This window comes from Ornithorhynchus anatinus, chromosome 3 (assembly GCF_004115215.2).
Source record: "Ornithorhynchus anatinus isolate Pmale09 chromosome 3, mOrnAna1.pri.v4, whole genome shotgun sequence".
NCBI lineage: Eukaryota > Metazoa > Chordata > Mammalia > Monotremata > Ornithorhynchidae > Ornithorhynchus > Ornithorhynchus anatinus.
Window position 1 is genome coordinate 57,363,700 of NC_041730.1, and position 16,506 is coordinate 57,380,205.

Consider the following 16,506-nt stretch of genomic DNA (forward strand, 5'->3'; position numbering starts at 1 on the left):
GGGCATAGGAGTCAGAGGTCATGGGTTCTAATCCCGCCTCTTCCATCTGTCAGCTGTGTGACTTTGGGCAAGTCACTTGACTTCTCGGTGCTTGTTACCTCAGCTATAAAATGGGGATTAAGACTGTGAGCCTCACGTGGAACAACCGATTACCCTGTACCCCAGCGCTTAGAACAGTGCATAGTAAGTGCTTAAGAAATACCAACATTATTATTATCATTATTATTATTATATTTTAAAGAGAACTTTAATTAATGTTTTGTTTATTGAACCCCCATTGTTTAGTGGCAAGAGCCCTGGCTTGAGGATCAGAGGTGGGGTGTTCTTATCCTGCTTCCGCCACTTGTCTGCTATGTAACCTTGGACAAGTCATTTCACTTCTCTGGGCCTCAGTAACCTCATCTGTAAACTGAGGATTGAGACTGTGGGCCCCATGTGAGACAACCTAATTGCTTTGTCTCTACCCCAGTGCTTAGAACAGTGCTTGGTATATAGCGCTTAACAAATGCCATCATTATTATTATTATTCCTTAATCGACTCTCTTGGGATGTAACAACTGTCTAGGGAATAATGAGGGACACAAATGATTCACACTGTTGGGATCATCTATGATGGGGAGGGGAGTTGAGGAGAGCTGCCTGCATCAGCTAGGGGTTGGATTATATAAATGCGTGAAAGTTTAAAAAAATCCTAGATGGGCAGGCAACCCAGTTCTTGGATCAGCAGCCATGTGCTGAGTTCTCTAGAGAAGGAATGGGATTAAAAGTGTCTGGCTTGGAGCGGCCTGTTTTCTCTGTCTTCTCTATGCTAAACCTATAACAATTAATAATTGCCTTTGCTAAGTGCTTGCTATGTTCCAAGGACTGTACTAAGTACTGGAGTAATAATAATGTTGAGATTTGTTCAGCGCTTATTATGTGCCGAGCACTGTTCTAAGCTCTGAGGTAGATACAGGTTAATCAGGTTGTCCCACGTGAGGCTCACAGTCTTAATCCCCATTTTACAGATGAGGTAACTGAGGCACCGACAAGTTAAGTGACTTGCCCAAAGTCACTCATCTGACAGATGGCAGCGGCGGGATTCGAACCCATGACCTCTGACTCCTAAGCCCGTGCTCTTTCCACTGAGCCACACTGCTTCTTCTGGGGTAGATAAAAAATAATTAGGTTCCACATTCTAAGAAGAGGGAGAACAGGTATTGAGTCCCCATTTTGCAGATGAGGGAACTGAGGCACAAAGAAGTTAACTGACTTGTCCAAGGTCACATAGCAGACAAGTGGCAGAGTCAGCATTAGACTCAGGTCCTCTGACTCTCAGACCTGCGCTCTTTCCACTAGGCCAAGCTGCTTCTCCTATACCTATCTGGGAGTGGTAGCAGAGAGCACTGTAATTTTTGGTCCAAGAACATGCTGCTTTTTCCAGGGACCTCATACTGTCTCTCCAATCGCCCCATAGCCAGCCCAAGCCAGACTGCTGTAGGATTTTCAGGGGCTCTGTGTTTGGGAGCAGGTGCTCTGCTGACAACTGAACAATCCAGGCCTCGGGCAGGGGATTGAAGAGATAGATTGGCATTATTTCTCTCCACCCAAGCAATACAGTGCAGATAATATGAAATAAATGAGTGAAGTGCAAACCATAAAATGAAACAGAAATAGAAGCAAACCGGGAGGAGGTCACTATATCCAATGCAAAATGAATATCTAAGTAAGATGTAAACAAGAAACAAAAAAGCAAAGCAAACCCAATGACTTATAACAAAACCCCCAAATAAACCCAAACCTAATATACTCAGTGAACAAAAGCACAATAGACCAAAATCAAAAGGGAACAAGTAGCAGATGGCCAATGAATATAGAATAGAAAAGGAGGATATAATAGAACATGGGGTGTAGAATGATCAGTTCACAGAAGCAGAAGGATGTTCCATCCATGACCCCAGCCTCACGGTGGTAGCTGATCACCATAGTGCAGGTCAGGGGACAGCTTCTTCACCATTCATTCATTCATTCAAAGCTATTTATTGAGTGCTTACCATGTACAGAACACTGCAATAAGTGCTTGGGAGAGTACAATATACAGTAAACAAACACATTCCCATCCCACAATGAGCTTACTGTCTAAAGGGAAAGACATTATTATAAATAGATAAATTACAGATATATTAATATAAATAAATTAGTAGATATAATAAATTACAGGTGGTGATTACAAATATGTAATTACCATGTACATCGATGGCTTTTTGGGGTCTCATCTATTTCTGTAAAAGGAGCAATTCTTAAAAATGGGTTTTAAAGTTCAGATCCTGGGGGTAACCTTGTGAAATCAGTGGTTTATGGGGCCTCTGAAGGAATGCTTAACAAAGTCCGTGGAGGAATTCTCTTCCATTCATTCAATCATATTTACTGAGCACTTACTGTGTGCAGAACATGCTACTAAGCTTTTAAGAGAGTATAATATAGCAATAAAAAGACACATTCTCTGCCCACAATGAGCTTACTCTCTCGCCCCGCTCCGGTCTATTCTTCACTCCGCTGCCCGGCTCATCTTTCTGCAGAAACGATCTGGGCATGTCACTCCCCTTCTTAAACAACTCCAGTGGTTGCTTATCAACCTCCGCTCCAAACAAAAACTCCTCACTCTAGGCTTCAAGGCTCTCCATCACCTTGCCCCTTCCTACCTCTCCTCCCTTCTCTCTTTCTACCGCCTACCCCGCACGCTCCGCTCCTCTGCCGCCCACCTCCTCACCGTCCCTCGGTCTCGCCTATCCCGCCGTCGACCCCTGGGTCACGTCCTCCCGCGGTCCTGGAACACCTTCCCTCCTCACCTCCGCCAAACTGATTCTCTTTCCCTCTTCAAAATCTTACTTAAAACTCACCTCCTCCAAGAGGCGTTCCCAGACTGAGCTCCTCTTCCCCCTCTACTCCCTCTGCCATCCCCCCTTTACCTCTCCACAGCTAAAGCCTCATTTTCCCCTTTTCCCTCTGCTCCTCCACCTCTCCCTTCCCATCTCCACAGCACTGTACTTGTCCGCTCAACTGTATATATTTTCGTTACCCTATTTATTTTGTTAATGAATTGTACATCGCCTTGATTCTATTTAGTTGCCATTGTTTTTACGAGATGTTCTTCCCCTTGACGCTGTTTAGTGCCATTGTTCTTGTCTGTCCGTCTCCCCCGATTAGACTGTAAGCCCGTCAAACGGCAGGGACTGTCTCTATCTGTTGCCGACTTGTTCATCCCAAGCGCTTAGTACAGTGCTCTGCACATAGTAAGCGCTCAATAAATACTATTGAATGAATGAATGAATGAATAGAGATGAGTTAACCACTTCCCATCTAGTCAGCTCAGTACCTAAGGCAGAGTGAGGGACAAATCTTCCTTCTGCAATGGGAAGAGTTAGACCTGTCATCTGAATACAAATGTGTTTTTGGGAAGGGATTGTCTCTATCTGTTGCCGAATTGTACATTCCAAGTGCTTAGTACAGTGCTCTGCACATAGTAAGCGCTCAATAAATACTATTGAATGAATGACTACTAAAGCAATAGGGGTAAGAGGGGGGAGGTCCACATACTGGGGACTCTCTGCTGACTGATGGCTTTTCCAGCATGTCAGCATTTGATTCTATCCTACTGAACCTTTATAGTTGATCTGGACTTCCATCTTATCATCAGACTGTTCATGGGGAAAACCATTCAGTAAACAGGCTCCAACGACATAGTTTAAATACAAAGATTTTACTGCCCAACCTCTCATTGTAAAATAGGGATTAAATACCCTAAATACCATTCTCCCTCCTAACAATCAATCAGTCATATTTATTGAGTACTTACTGAGTGCAAAGAACTGTACTAAGAGCTTGGGACACTACAACACAACAATATAACAGAGTCAGTACACACTTTCCCTGCCCACAATGAGCTCCTATTTTCTTGTGTAACAGGAATTGTGTCTGACCTGATTACTTTATATCTGCCCCAGCATTTAGTGCAATGCTTGGAATTTAAGGAGCACTTAACAATTAGCATAATAATAATAACTGTTGTATTTCATTCATTCAGTAATATTTATTAAGCGCTTACTATATGCAGAGCACTGTCCTAAGCACTTGGAATGTACAATTCGGCAATAAAGACAATCCCTGCCCATTGACGGGCTTACGGTCTAATCGGGGGAGGCAGACAAAAACAATAGCAATAAATAGAATCAAGGAGATGTACATCTCATTAACAAAATAAGTAGGGTAATAAAAATATATACAAATGAGCAGACAAACACAGTGCTGAGGGAGGGGAAGGGAGAGGGCGAGGAGCAGAGGGGAAGGGGGGGAAAGAGGGCTTAGCTGAGGAGGTGAAGGGGGGGCAGAGAGGGAGCAGAGGGAAAAGGGAAAGCTCGGTCTGGGAAGGCCTCTTGGAGGAGGTGAGCTCTCAGTAGGGCTTTGAAGAGGGGAAGAGAGTTAGTTTGGTGGAGGTGAGGAGGGAGGGCATTCCAGGACAATGGGAGGACATGGGCCAGAGGTCGACGGCGGGATAGGAGAGAACGGGGGACGGTGAGAAGGTGGGCGGCAAAGGAGCGGAGCCTATGGGGTGGGCAGTAGAAAGAGAAAAGGGAGGAGAGGGGCAAAGTGATGGAGAGCCTTGAAGCCTAGAGTGAGAAGCTTTTGTTTCGTGCGGAGGTTGATAAGCAGGTTCTGGTGACAGATTGGATGTGTGGGGTGAACGAGAGAGCCGAGTCGAAGATGACACCGAGGTTGCGGGCCTGAGAGACGGGAAGAATGGTTGTAACATCCACGGTGATAGGGAAGTCAGGAAGATGGGAGGGCTTGGGAGGGAAGATAAGGAGCTCAGTTTTGGACATGTTGAGTTTTAGGTGGAGGGCAGACATCCAGGTGGAGACGTCCTGGAGGCAGGAGGAGATGCGAGCCTGAAGGGAGGGGGAGAGGACAGGGGCAGAGATGTAGATTTGTGTGTCATCTGCATAGAGATGATAGTTGAAGCCGTGGGAGTGAATGAGTCTACCAAGGGAGTGAATGTAGATGGAGAACAGAAGAGGGCCAAGAACTGACCCTTGAGGAACCCCAACAGTTAGAGGATGGGAGGGAGAGGAGGAGCCTGCGAAGGAGACCGAGAATGAATGGCCAGAAAGATAAGAGGAGAACCAGGAGAGGACGGAGTCCATGAAGCCAAGGTGAGATAAGCTGTGGAGGAGAAGGGGATGGTCTACAGTGTCAATGGCAGCTGAGAGGTCAAGGAGGATTAGGATAGAGTAGGTGCCATTGGATTTGGCAAGAAGGAGGTCATGGGTGACCTTTGAGAGAGCAGTCTCGATAGAGTGGAGGGGACGGAAGCCAGATTGGAGGGGGTCCAGGAGAGAATGGGAGTTAAGGAATTCTAGGCAGTGAGTGTAGATGACTCATTCTAGGAAAGGAAGGGTAGAAGGGAGATAGGGCGATAACTGGAAGGGTAAGTGGGGTCGAGAGAGGGGTTTTTTAAGATGAGGGAGAAATGGGCATGTTTGAAGGAAGAGGGGAAGAAGCCATTGGAGAGTGAGCAATTAAAGATAGCAGTTAAGGAGGGGAGGAGGGAAGGGGCGATGATTTTTATAAGGTGAGCAGGAATGAGGTCTGAAGCACAGGTAGAGGGGGTGGCACTTGCGAGGAGGGAGGAGATCTCCTCTGAGGATACTGCAGGGAAAGAAGGGAAAGTAGGGAAGAGGGTGGTGGGGTGGGGGGGAGAAAGAAGGGGGAGGGGTGACTTTGGGGAGCTCAGACCTGATTGGGTTAATTTTTGTGATGAAGTAGGTGGCCAGATCGTTAGGGGTAGGGATTGGGGAGGGGGAGGAACAGGGGGCCTGAGGAGATAATTAAAGGTCCGGAACAATTGGCGGGGTTGAAGGGCATGGGTGTCAATGAGGGAAGAAAAGAAGTTTTGCCTGGCGGAGGAGAGGGCAGAGTTAAGGCAGGAAAGGATAAATTTACAATGGATAAGGTTGGCTTGGTGCTTGGACCTTGGCCAGCAGCTCCCAGGAGCTCGAGCATAAGAGCATAGGAGGCGAACAGAGGCACTGACCCAGGGCTGTAGGTTAGTGAAATGAGAGCGGCGGAGGGAAAGGGGGGCCAGTTAGTTGAGATGAGTAGAGAGGGTGGAGTTGAGAGCGGTAACTGATCGTCGAGAAATGGGAAGAGAGGATGGGGGGCAAGATGGGGAGAGATGTTTTTGGAGAGATGGATGGGATCAAGCGAGCTGAGGTCTCTGTGGGGGAGGGGTATAGATTTGCAGGGGGAGAGAGCATGAGGGAGGAGGCGGGTGGGAAGGTTATGGTCAGAGAGAGGGATTTCAGAGTTGGTGAGGGAGGAGATAGAGCAGCAGTAGGAGAAGACGATATTTGTTAATGAGCAGCATGGCTTAGTGGAAAGAGCACAGGCTTGGGAGTCGGAGGTCGTGGATTCAAATTCTGGCTCCACCACTTGTCCCCTCTGTGACTTTGGGCAAATTACACAACTATTCTGTGCCTCAGTTTCCTCTCTGTAAAATGGGGATTAAGACTGTGAGACCCATGAGGGACAACCTGATAACCCTGTATCTACCGCAGAGCTTAGAACAGTACTTGGCACACAGTAAGCACTTAATAAATACTATCATTATTATTATTATTATTAATCATAATTGTGATGATGATGACCGTTACAACTAGTTCCACCTACTGGAGAGACCTTGGGACATAGACTCCACAGTAGAGGGTGTCTATGGTTGGGGATAACCTGGCAAAGCCTTTCAGTGAAGTGTCTTGTATTTCACACATCAATACTGCTCCAGATGCTACTATCTCCAGTGAAGGATAACTTCCATAGCTGGCATGGGCAAGGTTGAAACAGATTTTGTGTCTTCAGTGAATCACATTAATTTCTCTTTATCTCAGTCGCTTCATCTGCACAATGGAGAATCAATACCTGTTCTCCTCCTCTGTTAAACCGTGAAAGTCTGTGATAAACAGGGACTATGCTTCATCTGATTGAATTGTTTCTAGCTCAGTGCTTAGTACAGCACATGACATATAGTAAGGACTTAATAAATAGCTTCATTATTATTCTTATCACTATAATTGTCATGATAAGAATAATGGTAATAATAATGATAGGTTGGCTGGGGAAAAGTGAAGTCTGTCCCTAGGGCTAGCTGTTAAAAAAGGAGGTTAGTGTTGTGCCAGATATTAGTCCTCTTGGTTGAGCACCTGGCAGGTTTAGCAGTGGGTCAATCCTGATTTGGAAAACTATCCTGTTGTAATCTTTCCTGATGAAATAACGCAGTTTATCCTTCACCCTTACCTGGTAAAAGAAACTTGACAGGTATAGGAAAATCCTGAACCTTCTTTAGTGGAGCAAACATGGTTCCCTTTTCCCCCGCCACCCCAACACACACAAACCTGTGTGTCCTGGAAGGGAAAGCGTTAGGTCTAGGGAAAGACAGTTTGAAGCAGAATTATTTTCATTGTTACTGAATTAAGAAACTATTAAACTTCACTGGTATCTTAGATCTTGGTGTCTTTCAGTATTGTGGGAAGCAGCGTGGCTTAATGGAAAGAGCCCGGGCCTGGGAGTCAGAGGTTGAGGGTTCTAATCCCGACTCCACCACTTGTCTGCTGTGTGACCTTGAGCAAGTCACTTAACTTCTCTGTGCCTCAATTACCTCATCTGTAAAAATGGGGATTAAAAAATGTGAGTCCCACATAGGACAATCTGACTACCCTGTATCTACCCCAGCACTTAGAACAGTGCTCTGCACATAGTAAGCACTTAACAAATACCATTATTATTATTATCATTATGTATGCAGTAGGGCTGCAGAAGAAGCTTTGGAGCCGGGAAGAAGTGTAGACCTGGGAAGCCCCTAGAAGTTTTAGGAGAGGGGGAGTGATTTCTCCACAAGCTAATTGCAGCCAGCCCTAGGAAGAGGAGTGGCAGACAAGTCCCCAGTGACCCTTATGCCTTTAGGGAGATTCCTGGGCTTGAGTCAAAGAGTGGTGGCAGTGAAAAGGGTATAGGGATTTGGAGAGCCCTGAGCAGAATTCCCTCAAATCTACATATCAGAAATTGAATAAATGGAGGACTTTGGGACCCAGCAGAGGCTAAACAGGGACTGGACACTCTACGTGACTATGGGGGTTCCTTGATTGTGATTTACAGCTAGGAATACCCATTCATGGCACACCCTCCAGTTTTGAGATTTCTGGAGTGTGCTCTTTACTCGACAGCATATGACAAGACCATTCATTCATTCATTCAATAGTACTTATTGAGCACTTACTATGTGCAGAGCACTGTACTAAGCGCTTGGAATGGACAATTCGGCAACAGAGAGAGACCATCCCTGTCTAATGATGGGCTCAAGCTCTTTACCCACAGTATTCCTGCCTAAAACCATTTTCAGTAGAGGAGCAGCATGGCCTACGGAAAATACATGGGCCCGTGAGTTGGAGGATCTGAGTTCTAATTCTCCCCTACCACTTATATGCTGTGTGACTTTAGGCAGGTCATTTAGCTTCTCTGGGCCTTAGTTCCCTCCTCTGTAAAATAAGGATTTAATACCTGTTCTCCCTCCAATTTACAGTGTGAGCCCCAGACTGGGCCAGATGATTTTGTATCTACCCCAGCATTTAGTACAATGCTTGGCACTTAGTAAGCACTTAACAAATATGACAATTATTATTAACATGGCATCAAATCTTTTTATGGATTCAATCTGAGATTTGGCTTAACCAAGTATGTTTATATGCTGGATTGTATCTACCTTTCCCCTCTGTATTTAGGTAATGAACTGAATAATTTAACCAAAATGGATTCTCAAATGGATTTTCCCAAGGAGACTCACCTTGATTTTAGGCTATTTTTCCACCCACAAAGGGTCTCCTCCTTTTTTCAAAACCCCTTGCAAAAAAGCCTCTTTCAACTCAAACCACATTCTGGTTATTGAGGGCTCGTGACATGTGTCTGTTGTAAGTGTCCCTGGAAGTGAGATTAAAATCACAGGAGTTTTCACTATGTCCATTGAATTATAAGTCTTCAGCCTCGATGATGAAACACAAATGCTCTAGGGAATACCCTCTTCTGAGCTAATTAGGGGTTTGGTCTACAAATATTGGGGCAAGTTGCATAATTACTGGGAGTTCAAAGGACTAGGAATGCTCATAATCTCATCCCTAGGCACCCTCTCCCCATCTCTCTACCTGTCCTCTACTTTTCAATCAATCAGTGGCATTACTGAGCACTTGCTGTGTTCAGAGCACTGTTCTAAGTACTTGAGAAAGTACAATACAGTAGAGTTGGTAGGCACTATTCTCTCATCTACTTAGACTGTGAGCCTTATGTGGAACAGGGAACATGTCCAACCTGATTAACTTTTAACTATCCCGGAACAGTGGTTGACACATAGGAAGCACTTGACACATACAACAATAATAATAATGATGATAATAAAATCAGTGAGATTGAATTTGAGGTTTTTAGTTACATAATGATGAACTAGGGTGAAAACCACCAAACATCTATGTACAGAGCAATCCAAAGAATACACATTATTAGAAATTCCAGCCAGAATCCAGCTGGTAGCTATATGAAGTCGACAGAAATTGTGATCAAAGTTAACCAAAAATGATAAAGACCAAACAGCATGACACACTGGAAAGAGGCAGCAACAGATAACTACAGAAAATGAAGTTACAAGATGATATTTAAAGCTGAAGATGTTTAGATCTTCAAGTGCCAAGCTTGATGGCTGGTTTGCCAGAAACTAGTCACCAAGTGTTGGGCCACCTGATTGCCTGAAGGTTTTACAAGGGGAAGTGGCAGGATAAATAGTTCTAACTAAAATTAACCCATAGCTTAAGCAAAGAGAAAACACAATCAGGAGAAACCCTTCTCTCTGGGATCTGGTAGGAGCTGATTCAAAGCACGAAGCATAGAAAGCTAAAAACTGAGTTGAATTTAGCCCCAGCCTTAGTGTGCAGGACTTTCTCACTGTTGGCAGAAGAGCCAACTTCCTTTCAGAATGAATAAATTGCTTCTGGAGAGGAAGTTTTGTGCTTCAGTTTCTTTCCTCTGAGTCTCCTGACAGTCCTCTTTCAAAACCTATTGTTTCAAATGAAGTCTTGCTTCTTAACCAAAACTGAGAGATAGTATCAACCAACTGTATTTATTGAGTGCTTACTGTGTGCAGAGAACTGTACTGAACTCTGTACTCTTGGGAGAGTACACTATAACCCAGTTGGACAGGAAATGTGTCTACCAATTTGGTTATATTGTACTTTCCCAGGAGTACAGAGTTCAGTACAGTGCTTGGCACATAGTAAGCGCTTAACAAATACTTAGAAGCAGTGTGGCTTAGGGGAAAGAACGTGGGCTTGGGAGTCAGAGGTCGTGGGTTCTAATCCCAAATCTACTACTTGTCAGCTGTGTTGGGCAAGTCTCTCAAGTTCTCTGTGACTCATTTACCTCATCTTTAAAATGGGGATTAAGATTCTGAGCCCCACGTGGGACAACTTGATAATCTTGTATCTCCCCCAGAGTTTGAAATAGTGCCTGGCACATAGTAAGGGCTTAACAAATACCATCATCATCATCATTAATAGGGCATTCACCAATAATACAACATCAAGTGCTTAGTACAGTGTTCTGCACACAGTAAGCACTCAATAAATACGATTGAATTGAATTCAGGGTCATTCCCAAAATACCTAACATTTAATGGGAGCTTGCTAGGCTGCTGAGAGAACCTGACTCTATATGGGCTGAACCCAGTGTTCTGAAAGTACATAAACTGAGTCTCATAAAAAATAATCTCCTTCAACCTCCTCCTTTATTGCTGATACTCCCTGCCTCAACCGCAGTAGTAACAATAATAATGATAATTGTATTTGTTAAGTGGTTAATGTGTGCCAAGCACTGGAGAGGATCCAAGATAATCAGATCAGACACAGTCCCTGTCCTACATGGGCCTCAAGGTAGCCATCAAGGCATCAGTATCTGAAAAAGAGGAGCAGTGATGGATTATAAGTGTTTAGGAAGCAAGGTAGGAAAGACAATTTGAGTATAAAGGTCTCTTACCATAGCTCTTCACTGAGAGAATATTGGACTTGCCTCAACTCCTAAAGTTTTGCTTCTGGGTTGAGAGCTGAAGGATATTTCCTTATCCTGCAAAACAACATCCACTCCTAAATATGTAAAAGGAAAAAAAAGGCCATACACACAGTAAAGCTGCTTTGAACACCCAGAGCTCAGAGTAGAATAAGCCCAGCATATATCCAAACAGACAAAGAAAAAAGATTAATATTTTAACTTTTGAATTGCTTGCAATACCTTTTTTTCCTCATTATTACCATTTTTTTTTGTTCTTTCAGTTGATGTTCCTTTTACACTTTTCCTTGACATTTCTAATAGACAGCCTGATGGATAGATAGGTAGATATAAATGTCCAAACCATAAAACACTTTTCCCTGGGGTCAAAGCAAATAAATGCATAAATCAACATACATGTGAATTTCACAGTCTTGGGGGCTCAAGAGAACTTTTGAAATCTGACATTCTGGATCTTTTCAAGTCTTCTTTGTATAATTTGCAGGCTATTCTCAGCATTTCTCTTTCAGCTCTTCCCTCGAAAATGTTAGAAGCCTTCTGAAACCGGCTTATGCCTTTGAAACTTTTGGATTTTTTTCTGCACAGCTTCATTTTTGAAATTCAGATTCAACGAGCAACCTCATAAACCAGGATTGTAGGAGCTCAGGGAGAGAGCTCACATTCTGCGTGCCAAACGTGAAGGGAATTTTGCCTAGAAAAATTTCTGGAACATTCCTCCAACAGTGGGTATTTGGAGGAAGACTTGAACTTGCAATAATTGTTGTTATTTATATTCCCCTTTCCTTCCCAAATCAATGCCCATAGGTCATTGGATCATTCATAACAGCCAAGCAGTATAAATAACCGAAATGCTTAAAAATAACTCTCCATATTAACTACTTCTCTTTCCAGAGTAAAATGTTATACACAACTTTATTGGAAACTCCATTCATTTCAAATGAGAAGGGAATTTATCTGAAAGAATATATAAGTTCCAAGTATGGTAGGGATATAAGACATTCTAAGTCAAAAGATCCAAATTCCCATTTTATTTGAATTTCAGCATTGCCCCTCTAAAGTGAATAAATGAAATCAGGACTGATGAAAAAGGTTTTAAAATAAGTTTTATTTTGATTTGATCAATTTAAAAATTGTCTCTAAATTTCTAAAGTAGCATTCCAGTTCATAGTAATTAATTCTATTTCTACTCAATATTTGTTCTTTTAGTTCATTTTTTTTAACATGGTATTTATTAAGGAGTTATTGTGTATTCTGAGCACTGAGATAGATACAAATTAATCTGGTTGGGCACTGTCCCTATCCCACACAGAGTTCACAGTCTAAGTAGGAGGGAGAACAGGTATTGAATATCCATTTTGCAGTTAAGGAAAATGAGGCACATTGAAGTTGAGTGAGTTGCTTAACATCACTCAGCAGGCAAGTGGTGGAGCTGGGATTAGAACCCAGGTCATCTGGCTCCCAAGCCCCAGCTTTATCCACTAGATCATGCTACTTCATTATTGGGAATGACAACATAGAGCTGTTACTACCTGGAAAAGCTCAGTGGAAAGAACACTGGCTTGGGAGTCAGAGGTCGTGAGTTCTAATCCCGACTCTGCCACGTGTCAGCTGTGTGACTTTGGACAAGTCACTTAACTTCTCTGTGCCTCATTTACCTCCTCTGCAAAATGGGGATTAAGACAGTGAGCCCCCTGTGGGACAACCTGATTACCTTGTATCTCCTTCAGTGCTTAGAACAGTGCTTGGCACATAGTAAGTGCTTAACAAGTACCATTATTATTATTATTCTCTCATGAGGAGGCAAACTTATTTTCCCTGGTTTATCTTCATGTAGAGCTGCCCATCATTCAGACAGAGGAACTGAGAGGCAGTCACATAATTGGCAAATGTCAAATAAAGAATGTCTCAATCAATCAATAATATTCACTGAGTGTTTAATATGTGTGAACACTGTACTAAGTTAATTCTAAAAACGTAAAATCTAGTGGGGGAGACAAGCAAAAATAAATTACAGGTAGGGGAGGTAACAAAGTTTAAGGATACATACAGAAGAGCTGTATGTGTAGGGTTTCGTATCAAAGTCTTTAGGGGATATGGACAAAAGTGCATAAGTGACACAGCTGATTCTACCATGTATCTATGTCTGTATTCCAATATGTGCCTGGATGACTTCAGTGGAATTTAGGTAAGTTCGGTCCTAGAATGAGCTTTTGTGTTCAGAGTCTGTCATTGATCAGTCTCCTGATATTGCACCTGTCAGGGCTGCAAGGCTCCAAAAAGCCATTCAAATGGGGACTGTCGATCACTGACTCGTTCTGCCAACTCCTCTGTCTTATTGGGGAAAATAGGTCTTGACTGTCATAATAACAATAATAATAATAATGACACAAGTAATAACATTGATAATGATAATAATTGATAGTATTTATTCATTCAATTCATTCAATCATATTTATTGAGTGCTTACTATGTGCAGAGCACTGTACTAAGTGCTTGGAATGTACAATTTGGCAACAGAGACAATCCCTGCCCAACAACGGGTTCGCAGTCTAAATGACTGTGTTATTTATTAAGTGTTAGCATGGCTTAGTGGATAGAGCAAAGATCTGGGAGTCAGAAAGTCTCGGCTTCTAGTCCCAGCTCTGCCACTTTACTGTTGTGTGATCTTGGGTAAGCTACTTAACTTCTCTGTGCCAAAGTTACTTGATCTAGTAAATGGGGATTAAGACGGTGGGCCCCGTATAAGTCATTAATCAATCAATCAGTGGCATTTATTGAGCACTTTCATTCATTCATTCATTCATTCAATAGTATTTATTGAGCGCTTACTATGTGCAGAGCACTGTACTAAGCACTTGGAATGAACAAGTCGGCAACAGATAGAGACAGTCCCTGCCGTTTGACGGGCTTAGAGTCTAATCGGAGGAGACAGGCAGACAAGAACAATGGCAATAAATAGAGTCAAGGGGAAGAACATCTCATAAAAACAATGGCAACTAAATAGAATCAAGGCGATGTACATTTCATTAACAAAATGAATAGGGTAATGAAAATATATACAGTTGAGCAGACGAGTACAGTGCTGAGGGGATGGGAAGGGAGAGGGGGAGGAGCAGAGGGAAATGGGAGGAAAAGAAGGTTTAGCTGCAGAGAGGTTGAGGGGGTGGTAGAGGGAGTAGAGGGAGAAGGGGAGCTCAGGTTGGGAAGGCCTCTTGGAGGAGTTATGTTTTAAGTAAGGTTTTGAAGAGGGAAAGAGAATTAGTTTGGCAGAGGTGAGGAGGGAGGGCATTCCAGGACCGCAGGAGGACGTGGCCCAGGGGTCGACGGCGGGACAGGCGAGACCGAGGGATGGTGAGGAGGTAGGCGGCAGAGGATTGGAGCGTGTGGGGTGGGCAGTAGAAAGAGAGAAGGGAGGAGAGGTAGGAAGGGGCAAGGTGATGGAGAGCCTTGAAGTCTAGAGTGAGGAGTTTTTGTTTGAAGCGGAGGTTGATAGGCAACCACTGGAGGATTTTAAGAAGGGGAGTGACGTGCCCAGATCGTTTCTGCAGGAAGATGAGCCGGGCAGCGGAGTGAAGAATAGACTGGAGCAGGGCGAGAGAGGAGGAAGTGAGATCAGAGAGAAGGCTGACACAGTAGTCTAGCCGGGATATAACGAGAGCCTGTAGCAGTAAGGTAGCCATTTGGGTGGAGAGGAAAGGGCGAATCTTGGCGAAATTGTAAAAGTGAAACCGGCAGGTCTTGGTAACGGATAGGATGTGTGGGGTGAACGAGAAAGATGAGTCAAAGATGACACCGAGATTGCGGGCCTGAGAGACGGGAAGGATGGTCGTGCCATCCACGGTGAAAGGGAAGTCTGGGAGAGGACCGGGCTTGGGAGGGAAGATGAGGAGCTCAGTCTTACTCATGTTGAGTTTTAGGTGGCGTGCTGACATCCAGGTGGAGACATCCTGGAGGCAGGAGGAGATGTGAGCCTGAAGGGAGGGGGAGAGGTCAGGGGCAGAGATGTAGATCTGCATGTCATCTGCGTAGAGATAGTAGTCAAAGCCGTGAGATCGAATGAGTTCACCAAGGGAGTGAGTGTAAATGGAGAACAGAAGAGGGCCAAGAACTGACCCTCTGCACTCTGCACTTTTCAGTGCTCTTCTGCACTTTGTGCAGAAGAGCACTGAACTAAGCACTTGTGAGAGTACAATACAACAGATTTAGTCCTTAAAGCAGCATGGCCTAGTGGCCAGAGCACAGGCTTGGGAGTAAGAGTTCATGGATTTTAATCCCACCTCTGCCACTTGCCTGCTGTGTGACCTTGGGCAAGTCACTTACCTTCTCTGTGCCTCAGTTACCTCATCTCGAAAACAGAGATTCAGACTGTGAGCCCCACGAGGGACAACCTGATCACCTTGTATCTACCCCAGCGCTTAGAACAGTATTTGGCACATAGTAAGCACTTAACAAATACCATAATTATTTATTATTATTATTTAGCATTCACTCAATCATATTTATTGAGCACTTACTGTGCACCGGGCACTGTACAAAGCTCTTGGAAAGTACTATTCGGCAGTAAAGGGAGACAATCCCTGCCCACAATGGGTGTACAGTATAGAAGAGGGGAAGCAGACATCAAAACAAGAAAACAGGTGTTAATACAAATAAATAGAATTATAGATATGTACATAAATACACAAATGCTGTGAGGTGGGGAGGGGGTAGAGCAAAAAGAGTGAGTCAGGGTGACGGGGAGGGGAGGAAAAGGGGGGCATAGTCTGGGAAGGCCTCTTGGAGGAGGTAAGCCTTCAATAGGACTTCAAAGCGGGGAAGTATGATTGGCAGATTTTAGGAGGGAGGGCTTTCCAGACCAGAGGTAGGATGTGGGCCAGGTGTTGATGGGGGGACAGGCGAGAACGCGGCACAGTGAGAAGGTTAGCACCACAGGAGCAGAGTGTGCAGACTGGCATGTAGAAGGACATGTTCCCTGTTCACAACAGTCTAGAGACAAACTCTAATAAAAATAAATGATTTATAATGTATAATTTAAGGATATGTCCATAAGTGCTGAGGGGTTGAGGCTGGGGAGAATATCAAATGCCTATAGGTCACAGATACAAGTGCACAGACAATACAGAAGGGCGAGTTGGAGGAAAAAATGCTTAATCAGGGAAGACTTCTTAGAGATGTGACCTTAATAATGCTTTGAAGGTTGGTAAAGGGCTGGTCTGATATATGTGGAGTTGGGGTAGTGTTTGCAGGCCAGAGGGAGGATGTGGGAAAGGAGTCAGAGGTGAGTTAGATGGAATCGGTGCGCAGTGAGTAAGCTGGTGCTAGAGGAGTCAAGTGTGTGGTCTGGACTGTAATAGGAGATCAGTGAGATGAGGTAGG